A 13,747-nucleotide genomic window follows, 5' to 3' on the forward strand; every position below is an offset into this window, starting at 1 on the left:
AAATTTTTAAATTTTATTTTTTTTTCCTTTTTTTGGTTTTTTCCTTTGGTATATTGTACAATGTCTTCTAAGTGTTGTTTGGCCACTCTAACACCTAGTCCTGGTATCCAATAAATATTCACTAATGTATATATCATTTCATTGATAGATATTGTCACTAGACAAAACATTCCTGAGTTGTCATGGAACGATTTATGATTTTAGGCATTAAAGTAGTGTTTTTCCACAAAATTACTACTCCCTTTGCTTCTGATTATAGGTGGAACTTACTAGTATTGTATAATTTTTATTGTTTATTTTATTTATGTCTTCCTGTGTAAGGTGTGTTTCCTGTAAAAATACTAGTTGCTTCACATAGCTTTAAATATCTATAAAGACTTCCCTTTTGCAGCTATTATTTAAACCATTTACATTAAGAGATATACATTTTGCAATTGGATTTATATTAGCTTTGCTTTTATCCATATTCATATACTCGTAACAATGTGTAGATGTGTGTACATGAAGAGAATGACTTGTTCTTTCTTCTTCCAACAGTATTACAATAGATTATAGACACCCAATAAAAGTAAATTACAAGATCATAACTGAGAACAATATAAGATAAACAACCACCAAACCTCTCCATGAGAAAAAACATCTCATCCTTGAATGATCTAATCATTCAAGCGATCCCTCTAAGTCTGCATTTCAGCATCCTCCCACGGCTCCGCCATATGGTAGTTTTATAATGAAAAGTATCTTATATATCTTTTAAGTATACATGTATCTGTCTTTACAGATTACTTAAATACAGTCTTTATCTATTTTTAATATTTTATAAAACACTAAGGCAACACAACTATACATAGATTTAATACTTAACTATTTGGTTTTGTTTAAATTGTAAAGGAAAATCTTTTATTTTAATATATCTTTTGTGTAGCAATAACGGTTATGCATCTTAAAAATAATATGCTTGCTGTCTATCTCCCTTATAGTGTGAGTGGCATTCATAGGTATCAAATTTATTGTAATGGTCTACCTATAGATATATATATATATATATATATATATATATATATATATATATATATATATATACATATATATATACATATACATACATACACATACACACATATATATATATATATATATATATATATATATATATATACACACATACATACATACACACATATGCATACATACATAAAAAAAAAAATGTTAAGCATTATATGCACCAGTTAACCATGCCACAAGTAGATTAAATCAGAAAGTATCCGTAACAATGAATATAACGTTACATTTATATTGCCACTGGCATATTTCATCGCTAGTGTACCACATATGTCATATGTCAAATAGCAACTCATACTCCTTATGATATTACAGGATTTATCTGCAGCGTTATAACTGTAAGGTTGGAAAATATGAGAAGCAAAGTAGGCTTTAAAAATGCTATAACACAATTGTTTGGTACTTATTACTGTCAACTCTTCTACATACACAGGAAAAGATAACCTTATATGACCATCAACCATTTTCCTTCATTTTTCTCTTCATCCTTCTATTCTCCATTTTTAATAAATATTTGTTTCTATTGTGGCTTCTTTTAATTTAGTGAGGGTACTCCATATCATATTATAGATAATATACAACATTCAAACAGAGAACATGCCCAATATAGAGACATATTCTCAACTCAAGTGGTCCACACCATATATTTACAACACTGCAGTCAGAAATATACTAATGAATATGCAATAACTAGCAGCTTTGCAGCATGTGTGTGTCTCTAACAAGTACATACCTATAGGATATTAAAAAGAATAGATAGCACGCTTTTGTTTCATAATTAACAAATGCACACAGCCTGGTATTTACTTTCATAGACAGAAATTAGACTTGTTACTTATATGCATATCAGGTACCAACAGCAATATGTTAGTAAATGCCTATGTTATTCAAATCATATTTTAATGCTGATTGATATGAAAGATGTAGCTGACAATGGCTTTAGCGTTTGTGATGTTATATAATATATATTCAGTATTATAAGTAAAAGTATGTTGCATGTCTATTTGCAATCTAAGGTTCAAGGCTGATCAATTTAGACATACAAGACAATCTCTTTAGCCTTGGTTATATAATGGGAGTTACTGTGTCTCTACACAACCATTCATTTTCAGTGAGGATGTTCAATATTAATATAACTTGCCTTTAATAAAAGCATACTTATAATTCAGCAGTTCTTTCCTATATATATATATATAATATATATATAAAACAATATCATAAGCAAGACTGAGATTTTTTCTTGCTCATTACTGCTTAATGATTGTGCTACTTGAACAATTTAATATTTACAGAGTATCTTGATAATTAAACAGCAACTCTTTTTTACCCTTAAAATGCCTAATAACACATAGCTACATTCATGAACCTTAATTGACTTACTATCCTTAAGGTTGAGTACACTAGCTACAGTGTGTTTACAAATATGTTATATAGTTCCAGTCAAGGACTTAAATATATTAAATTTTTATAAAATTAAGTTAAATTATAGTAATTTACTTGGGTGATCTTATCAGAAAAGATTATAGTAAAGTCTGTATGTGTTAACTATTCATACAGTTTCTTCCAAGTGATATACATCTTTTTAAGCGTTGTGTGCTGTTTATGTGTACAATTCAAAATGAATAACAAATATTACAATATAATAAAACGTCATGTATGTGTTGATACCTTCTAAATTCATTAGGTACTTCAGTGTACTTTTAATATTTGTTAAACTGTAAAAGCACTTTGCCATCTCATAAATAGTGTGCTGGTTACTTTAAGTAGCTTAGGAGCTGACACCACACCCATACTGTCTTGTTTTAGTGCTGACATCACTCATGACTGTTTACTTTCATTATGTGCTGTTAGAAGGTTTAACACACTGTAATGGATTCTAACTGAAGAACCTTCATTCAGGGGTGGTAAAATAAGAGTTCCCAGCTCGTGACCATGGCGGAAGACAAAAACAAAGTAAGTGAAGTTTTAAGGGCTTTTTTAAACTGAACACCAGCTCATTAAACTTCTATTCGTTTTCTTAACATTAAGGGCAGATATGCAAGCCAAACAGTTGTTTGTTAGTCAAATAGGCACTTTTAGCATCAAAGAATAGATAATTACTTTTCAAGGCACTTTTTGACAGTTATTACTATCAGTTTTTATATATTATTATGTGTATTAAATACATCAGTTTAGATATTTCATGCAGCTTAGTGTAAATAATATAAAAAGGAATCATGCTTATTTAAACACACCACATTAATATGTCAGTGTAAATACATCATATTCTATACTAGCAGTAAAAGGCAGGTAATTTATAAATGAACTATCTAAACATCATTTAGAGTTAGAAAAATCATGACTGTAAGTATTTACACTGTAATAAAGATATGTTACCTTGCTTTCTTTAGGGTTGTTTGCTTTAGTTATAAAATGTCCTGCTTATCTTGTATTTATATTGTTTCAAAGACTGACACGTGTAAAGCATGAATGCTTTCAAAGAACTTTTTTGCCTTACAGAGCAAATAGAAGACAATAATGTTTGTGTTTTTCATATGTCTTTTATTGTTTCTTCTTCTTGTCAGCAGTGCTCCATTCATTTTTTTCTAAGTGACGCTTAACCCCAAATTGGGAGAACTCCATTTCTTCCACATCATCCAAGGTTTTATTAGCTGAAAGATAAGAAACTGTTGCTTGCAGAGTGTCAAAAGTTTTAGGACCTTCAATAAAAAATATTTTTATTCTTGCAGGGAACAGCAAGTGGACTTTGTCTTTTTTTCAATTCCTTTATCAGAGGGAGACATTCTTTTCTTGCAGTTATAACTCCAGCAGAATAATCATTATCAAATCCGATTATGTTGTCTATGTATTTAACTGGAGAAGTTGACCATGCTGTTTTTAAAATAAGTTCCTTGTCCTGTGATGAAAAAAACTTTACTATTATTGATCTCGGGTGATTTTTTGATTTGATGGTTGATGAAGCAGCTCTTAAGGATCTGTGGGCTCTTTCAATTCCATAAGAAAGAGCTTCAGGCAATTTTAAAACTTCTGGTAACCAGGTAGTAAGGAAAGTCACCATGTTATCTCCCTCTGTTTTCTCTGGTAGCCCATAGATGCGAAGGTTATTTCGTCTGGACCTGTTCTCTAGATCCTCTATTTTATTTTGTAATGAAGCATTTTGTTGTGATAAAAAATGTAGCTGAAGATCTTGTTCTGAGAGTCTGCCCTCAGTATCATTTAAGGATCTATCTATGTCAGCTATTTGAGACTTCTGTTGCATCATTATTTCTTGTAGTTGCTGTATTTGTTTTGTAGATCTCTCCTCAAAAGTGTCCAGTTTGGTATTCAGTTTGTCAAATTTCACTGACAAGTCTTGTATAGCATTTAATAAAGACTGTATCTCCTTTTTCATCATCTGGTCCTGTGTGGTATGCTGAGAAAAGCTCATTTTCAGTAGATTCAGATACCTTCCTTCTTGTTTTTGACAGGAAAAATAATGTTTAAAGCCAAATATTTTGCACTGTAGACTTCTAGTGATATTAGTAGAAATAATTCAACAACATAGGTTTGTCTACAATATCTAGTTTTTAAAAATTCCTGTCAGAAATATCTTTTGAGTGCAGAGCTGAGAAAAGATGCTGCCAACCAGTCTACATCCTAGCCACTCCCCCCTGTGATATAGTTCTGACATTTTTCAGTTCAGACTTTGGGTGATTCAGAGCATTTCTATTACTACACCTTTTCTGATGTGCAAGTAGTGTCTACTCTCACTTATTGACATTTGTTATTAAGTGAGATTCAACACCTTTCTGCCTACTGTTACTACATTTCACAGGGAGTCAGAGGGGCACAGCTAACTTTTGAACTTTTGTTTACTAATCAGGGTCATCACTGTAGAGCAGTCACTGTTGGGAGGTCTGGCCTGTGACCTATGCTAATATGCCAGTGTTTATCCTGCCCTGATACTGTGTGGGGTTTGTAAGGTGCTGCTGTAACATTATTCCCTACTAGCATGGCTGATTCTCTTGTCACAGTCATGTCATGCAATTCAACAACACCTGCTTTTTAAGGCCCACAGAACAAGATTTGTGTTATGCCATTCCTATTTTCCCTTTACATTCACTCATGGTAATGCATGTTAGATTGCTTTCAGCACTAAGTTATTGTGTATCTGCTGTGGTTTAGTGGTATTTCATGCAGACTGTTAAGTCCAAAGTCCCAGGTTTGAGACTAACAAGGGTTTTTTTATTTTGCTGCTGAGCAATACAAGGGCCCTGTCATACAGAGTGACTAAGGCACTTTTAAGCAGTTGTAAGCAGGTTTGCATGGGTTTGCGTGACGCTTAGTGATGCTTAGCTAAGCGCACCCTCACTTACTACTGCTTAACAGTGCTTACCCTCGCTAACCCCCATGCTATTTCTTTTAAAGAAAAGAAAATGGGGAGATAGGAAAGTGGTGAAAAAGGGGGCACAGAGAGGGAAAGACAGTAGGAAAACAAGCTCGGGATGTGCAGGAAGGGTGTAGGGAAGGCCCATAGCTGCCCATTTCTTTAAAAGCAACAGCTGTGCATATGTTGAAAATGTGGAGTGAGTTTTGAGACCTTCCACCCCTGAGAGAGGGGTGAGGACAACATAGTTTGTTGCACTGCCAATTAGAATTATCGGTGTATATGTCCTATGGACATGTGTGCAAAATGGGAAGCTATGTATGGGGCATAATTTTTTTTCGGGTACAGATTGCCCATTTTTTTTTTTTTGTCAGGTGAGAGTGGTAAGTGAGGTAGGGGAAGTAGGTATATTTAGGGAGGTAGGTTGGGGAGGTAAACAGACAAGACAAACAAGATGCATACAGGGGCGGAATCTGATACATGGGGTGGGTGAACACAATTGACGGGGAAGGTTGTTTGGAAATCGCAAGCCCATGAGCCCACAGATGGTAACAGTGGAACTGAGATCCCTACCCATGGTCAGTCACCACTGCACCTTCACAGCCCAGGGGGTGGCTGTGCTGGGGGCTGAGTAGGATGGGCAGGCTCATCCGTGAGAAGTGCTACTCTCGCCTCAAGCTGGCGTAGGGGATCAGCGACTGAACGCTGGATCTCCCTACGCACCACAACCCGGACCCTTCGAAGGGTGACAGGTGGCCCTTCTCCACCCACGCTTGCATGGGGGGGACGAGCCCCATCCCCTGCAGCACTTCCACCTGAAGGTGGCACAGGACCAATGGTGGAGGGGAGTCTGGGCTGGGCACCAGAGCCACTGGTGCCAGGTGCACTCGCCAACTGAGGAGGAACAGGTGGGTCCGCTGGGACCGGCCTTCCCATACGTTCTGTGATTAGGTGTGTTTCATTACAACATAAACAACAGCATTCCATATTAGTTGTAACAGCATACAGTAATATTCCCATTAACCCAGCACACCACAGTTCCAACAGTTGAACAGCAAACATAACACATGCATATATTGAACAACAGTCGTTATTCCAAACGCATGCAGGGATGATTGGTAGCAACAGGCCACCATGAACGTGGTGTTTGAACAGGGCACATGCATCAACATGAGTGCAAATATTTATAGAACAATTGCACATATATCCCAACAAATATTTAAGATTACACATACCCATTGAGGTGTGGAGTTGCATGGTTTATGCACAAACAGTAGGGTGTAGAAAAAACCTCCGTTAACATCTTATAAACAGTTGTACTCTACACTACATTCCTGGTGACTGCAGGTGTATATTCCCTACATGTATTATTACACTTGCCACCATGCATTAGGTTGTGTAGTAGGTTTGGCTAGTTCAATCTATACTTGACCTATATCTCGCATACTGACTGTCCAGGATGCAGATGTTACTGCTACATATTTCATGGTTGCATTTATATTTCTTTATCTATATATCTGGATGTTTTCACATGACATTTTCACTTTAAATTGTACAGAACCCTGCATTTATTGAAGCACGCTTACATTTCTGGGGAACATATTTGCATGCTACTCGTGTGCCAGATTTACTTATGCATGCCAGCCAGTAATTGACTGTTGAGGACTGTATATTTACTTCACAGCTACTCCCACTTTAGATGGGACTGCAGAACTCTGGGTTGCCAGCACTTTCTAACACATTACTATTTGTATAATGCAAGGGTACAACAACATTTCATACTAAGTGAAACAGACACACTCTGGGTTTTAGACCTTTATTAATGACATTACACACTTTTCCACAGCCTCACTCCTTAATTTTTTTAACGGTATATATGGCAGACATGTTCATGACATATTATACCTTTATTAATAGGTTAGCACACTCTTTTTTCAGGCTCACTCACATATTCTTTTATATGACAGTGCCTGCAGGGATATTATTCCAGACATTTGTTACCTTTCTTAATGGGTTACTACACTCTTTTTCTGCCTCTCTAATGTTTTTATCTGACAGTACATGCAGAGGACTTATTCAGTCCATTTTATGGCTGTATTATTGGACTACAACACTTTCTTTCATGCTCTCTCCCATATTTTATATAGCAATACATGCAGAATAATCACTAACCTGCCTGGCGGTGCAGCCTTAGCAGCCTATCTTCATAGGCTTGCTGATTAGTAACACAGTCACCTGCAGCTGTAAAGTAAATGAAGGGATATTGAGACATTCCTATCCATTATACATACTCCGTTTTAAATCTTTACATACTGCATTCCATGGCTACATACTCAATTGGGGTGCATCCCGCATCCCACGGGCCTCCTGTATCCACTGGTTCAGGCGGTCCTCCTTTCATCTACTCAGGTCCGCATGGTGGTGACGGACCTGCACACCAGTCCGGAGAATGCCTGTGGCACTGGTGAGGTCACGAGCTAACCAGTTCCAAGCCTCTGCCTTGTACTCCATCCTTTGGAACTGGCCCTGCAGGAGTCTTGCCTCGTGACAGTGGACTAGGAGCCAAACCATGTATTTGGACTCCTCGGTGCCTCATCTCTGCGCTCAGAAGCACACTCCCTCTCCAACACCAGACATTCTGACCGCAGATGTGAGCTACAATCAGTTATGGCATGTATTCCCGCCTGTGGGGCTTAAATATGCCGCATTTCCTGCACTTTTATGTGATTGGCCATTTTGTAAAATTCTCGGTTGACTGCAGACCTGCTTAGTAATGGTTAGACTACCATTCCTAGGTTTATGTATGTTGATAGTGGCTGTTCCTCCTATGTTGTCATGGCTTAGTGGTTCTGTACTTTGATTATGATGCAAAGGATCCTGGTTTCAAACCTTGTCATTCTTTTATTTTAATACTGTCTAGACAGGCTAGGGGGTGTGGCTGCATTTAAGCAACTTAGCTCTACGTTGCTCCCCTGTGCCCTATGGTGCCCTGGTTGACACGGCGTGCACGTCCGCGCAAACACATTGCGCTGGGTAAAGTGTTTTTAAATGTTGGGCAACTCTATTGCACTGGGTAAAACGTTATTACACTATGGGATACTCTGTTTAGCTGGGTGAAGTGCTGTTAAACTATGGGCAACTCTGTTTAGCTGGGTGAAGCGCTATTAAACTATGGGCAACTCTGTTTAGCTGCATAAAGCGCTATTAAACTATGGGCACCTCTGTTTAGATGGGTATAGCGCTATTAAACTATGGGCACCTGTGTTTAGCTGTGTAAAATGTTGCTTAACAGCAGGCTACTATATATCTGGGTCTTTTAAAAATATATATTTTGTTCGCTGATACATTGGCCATGTCACTGCTTTTAATGCAATTTTAATCATATTTGTCTGGTATTATTTCAAATACTGATTTAAAGCATAAATAAGAAGGGGAGTGGTGGGACTCGAACCGTGAATGCCTTCTGTTTATGCATATGCTCTACCATTTCGCTATTGTGGTTAATTTGCATAAGTAGTTCTTATATGCTCTTCAATGTCACAATTGCTAACTGTGGTTAAGCAATGAGCACACCCGCGCAAACAAGCGCAAATACGGGCAGGTATATCATGGATTTAAAAAAATAATTAATTTTTTACGTTTTATAACTCTGATGGGGGTTTACAGTGTCAGTGAGTGTGGTGTTGGGTGCAAGTACATTTGAGCGGACTCGCTCTTGTCTGTTGACATTATGCTTTTTAAAACCTTGCAGGGGCGTGGACTTTTAGACTGCCAATATCTATTCCGGTCCAATGGATATTTTAATTGTAATGCAAAATACGTTGTATATTTAGGTTTTTGCACAAAATGTCAAAGTTTCTATGTAGGGAAAACAGAAAGGACCCTAAGGAGAAGAATTTATGAACACTTCTACGACATTTCTAGGAAAAAAGAGACTAATGCTTTTTACAAACATTCTTTGTCTTGCCCAGATATGGAAATCAAATTTATCGTATTAGACCAGATAATACCTGACAGGAGAGGGGGTGACTGGGAGACTAAATTGGAATACAGGGAGCTTGTACGGCAGCTAAGACTAGATGCTGCGAAATGGCCAGGATTAAATGACTATATGAATTTAAGCAGTGTTCTGAAATTAAGAAGGTCTAAGTTATAATATGTAATATTTAACAAGAGATCATCAGCATTATTATTTACATCAACTTATTTATATTTCACCATATATTCTGTGTATAGGGAATATAATTTATGTAGCAACGCTTGAATATTTAATATTTGATCATTATTTTCATTTTTTATTTTCATTTTGATTTTTATTTTCATTGTTTATTGTGGTATTTTATTACACTTTCTATGTTTTTTGAACACTAGCAGTGACACAACAATTAATTACTATAAAAATGGTTTTATGAAATAATATGCATAATATTATTTATTTATTTATTCACAAACATTCTGTGATTTTTAAATGATATTTAAGAAAATGTATTTATTAGGATATTTAGGATTTTATGTATTTTACATTGTATATAATATTGTGCTGTTTACTTTTAAACTAGCTAGCAATTAATTAAATTTGATTGAGTTTAATTAAGTAATCATATGATCGCTATGCCCCCTGCTTGCCTACTCAGTCCATGTAAGAGTTACAGATGAGTCAGCGTGCCCTCATGAATATTCATGGCACTCTGACATCATACCATTCAACTGCAGCCTCCGAGTAAGACATATTAAGTCTTACATGGAGGTTTCGTGAATCCGGCCCATTGTCATGACTGCAGAAAGTTTTATGCTTAAGTTTTGATATATGGATTTTTCAAAAATGGTGATGATGATGATGATGATGTTTTGAAATGGATTTTGGAAATATTCTTTGGTGGAACTTATGAAGATACCTTTGGGGGAACTCATGAAGATACCACAACATCTACACCTCAATGTAGTGATAGTAGTGGTACTTAATATCAAACGTATGTATAACCAAACTTTCAAAATGTTGTAGGACTGTTTCATTATGAATGGTGAGTGGGACTGGAAGGGGGCGAGAGCCCCCTGCCCACCTTAGTAATGGGTGCTAAACCTAACCCTAATGCTGTCCCTTCCCCCAACCCTACCCCAACACCTTAACTTAATAGAAAAATTCCCATAACACTGACACTATTCAGATGAATTTGAGGTGAGTGTTGTGGGGGATTTTAGTGTGAAGATTGACAGAAGAAATAGTTTCAATCTTTCATGTGTTTAATATTTAGAGTTTTCAATATTCTGTATGCTTGAACTTCTTAATGCTGTTTTTAATCACCGCATTAAGAAAGTCTGATCATATAGAGGACAGTCCTGTGTACACACAATGGTACCTTTCCTTTATTCAGCAACTGCCTTTACATGGTACTGTATGGTCCTCTAACACAAGGATGCTCCACACTGCAAAGGCTCCATAGCCATGCTGAAGGAGGTATTTCAAGGGAGAAGCATATACTAATTAGCCATGTGATGTCGCCCTGAAACGGTCTCCAGGACAGCATTTACACAGCTGAGTGATTCAAGAAATCTCTCAGCCGTGTAGATCAGCATGGCCATCCCACTACTTCACAGTAATGAACACAGCCAAAAGGCTACGTTTAACCCCCCCGCCCAACATGAATATGGTAGGGGACACCACTAGACACCAGGGTTTGCTTTTTAAAGTGCTGTTATAGCACCAATGGTAGTATAGGGATTGGGGGTGGGCATACACACTAAACAACAAGGTTTGATAGATGTGTTTTGTAATCCCACTAAAATAGTATGGGGTGGGGGATAGATACAGGGATTGTGATGTGTTTGTGTGTGTGAGTATGTATTCATGTTTGTGTATCTGGGTATGAGAGAGTGACTGGGGAATGCTGATGAGCCACAGGTTACTACTGTGACATTCAGATTGGCAGTAATCTGTACACTGCAGCAGTAAATTTGATTCAGGGACACACACATTAGTGTTTATTAGGTCTTACTTTGTCAGAGCTCACATATTACAGAATTACAAAAGGGCACATCATGGGAGAAGGGCCTTTCTAGCACTAGCCATACGGTTTGTGCTAGACCCTTTAATGAATCCCTGGGTTTGTCTTTATCTGAATATTTATGAATGTTCATATTTATTGAACCATAGGGGTTACTAAAGAAGAACAAATGGCAAATTCTTCAGCACAGACTATTTTTCTAGTGGTAGTTTTCTTTATGTTGTTGGTCTTAAACTGGATTTTATAAGTCACAGTAAACACAACAACCATTAAGTTTGTAATATTTTTAAACAACTTACAATATCTCAACAACCACATAACTTACACACATATTGTTAGCAGTATTTTATTCATCAAGCTGAGGGCTTTCCTAAGATAGGGTATATTTTTGCTACAGCTAGTATACATTGTTGTTGGTTGCCTGCGATGTTTCTGCGTGTTATGTTTGCCTGGTGATTTATAAGTTTTGTACTACTTACCTACCTGCCTAGGTAGGACATTGAAACCTAGCACAATATTACGGGCTTGTATAATCAACACTGCTCTGTACAGTGGGATTCCTCCCTGCTACTTGTGCTAATTAATTCGAGGTGTTTGTTGTTGTGTTCACCTATGGAGTTATCTGCTGGCATAACTTGATAAGGTTGTATAACTAGGTCCTTGTCTTTAACGACATTATACCAGGGGACTGAGGGCTAATTTCAAGCAATTACCTGTTTAAGTGTTATCCCTTGCCCTGTTAAGGCTTTTTACAGTAAACGCCAACTCTGTAGTACTCGCACAGACACGTGTGGCTTTGGAGCCACACTTAGACCCCTACACCACTGTGTAACTGAGTAGCGTCCCGGATGAAGCAGCCTAGCCCATTGGAACTCTTATTAATAACAGCTATGCACTGTTAGATTCCACCCTATTTTTGTTTTAATTAACTGAATTAGGTGTGTTTCTGTGTTTGTAACAGCGGTATGTGCTTACTATGACTTCAGAGGCTGCTAGTCACTGCTGTTGTCTTTAGAAGCAAAAGCAACAAATGCTTAAGGGCATGTTCCAAGAAACTGCCTGTATAATTGGTATCCCTGCCTTTTAACAGGCTGCACACAGTTAATGCTGCCCCTGCTGTATCCGCTCAGACCCGTGAGGGCTTTGTGTTACAATTAGACCCAACACCCACAGTTTTAAATCAGTAGCACCCTAAAACTGAATAGCAATCAACTGCTGAACTAGCGCTGCCTATTAACACCAGATTCAGTGTATCTGAAATTGATTCCTTGTAGATAAAGTGGATAACCGCTAAATGTGAATCCACTATGTTTCAGAACAGCGAATGGTCCCTATGAAAGGTGTACTCACATACCTAATTATTAGTCGTATGGTGCACTAGCTGCCATTGAGTTGGACATATAAATAAGCTTCTAAACCGAAAGGTAGTGTTCATAGGTTCATAGGTAGGTACTAGGCTATTGGCCCTAGGGCCTATATAAGCCTAGCCAAACAGTACCCTGGCTTTTGCCACAAAAGAAATATTTTTTCCTGTGCCCCTGTCAAGCAGAGTCACAGAAGTGATCCCCAGGGTGAATTTCCTATCTCCCATCCAATCATCAAGATTTTTCTTGAAGAGTGCTAATGAGGAGCTTTGTTTGATATAGCTAGGTAGTTTGTTCCAGAGTATGGGAAGTCTCTGGGACAGGAATCTATCCCTCCAGCATGTTCTGTTTATTGTGGTGACAAGGTTTAGGTCCCTAGAGCATGTAGCTCAGAGGGATTGGGATTTCTTTACATTGAGCATGTCTGACAGCTCTGGGTTTGACATAGCTTTGTATGTTAGGCAGAGATCGCTTCTGAGCAGGCGATATGCGACAGAGTAAAGCTGGAGTTTTTGAGACGGTCTCGTGGGGCATCTGTTTGAGGCTGGTAATCCTCTTTGTGAGGTATTTCTGTGGCCTTTCCAGTTGTTGTAGATGTCTTGTGAGGTACATACCAAAAGGGGCATTGTACTCTATAATGGGTCAAATGAGTGATGAGTAGAGTGGAACAATGATCTCCCACCCCACTTGATGCTGATCCAGATACCCCCCACCTAACTGCAAATACCTTCAACTCTTTCTTCACTGACACTATACAGTCTATAGCTAGACAACTCAACACTGATAACTCCAACCTTCCAATCAACTTAGCACACTCCTCCCATAACTTTAAACTACAACCCATCTCTGCCTCTCTCATCTGTAGACTTATTCATAAACTGAAGCCTTGTACCCCATCTGCTGACAAGCTTTCTTCTCTTTATCTCCAAAAAGCAGCCAAGGTAATTGCATAC

The sequence above is a fragment of the Protopterus annectens genome, chromosome 9.part0 (genome assembly GCF_019279795.1).
Source record: "Protopterus annectens isolate FY-2018-M chromosome 9.part0, PAN1.0, whole genome shotgun sequence".
Taxonomy (NCBI): domain Eukaryota; kingdom Metazoa; phylum Chordata; order Ceratodontiformes; family Protopteridae; genus Protopterus; species Protopterus annectens.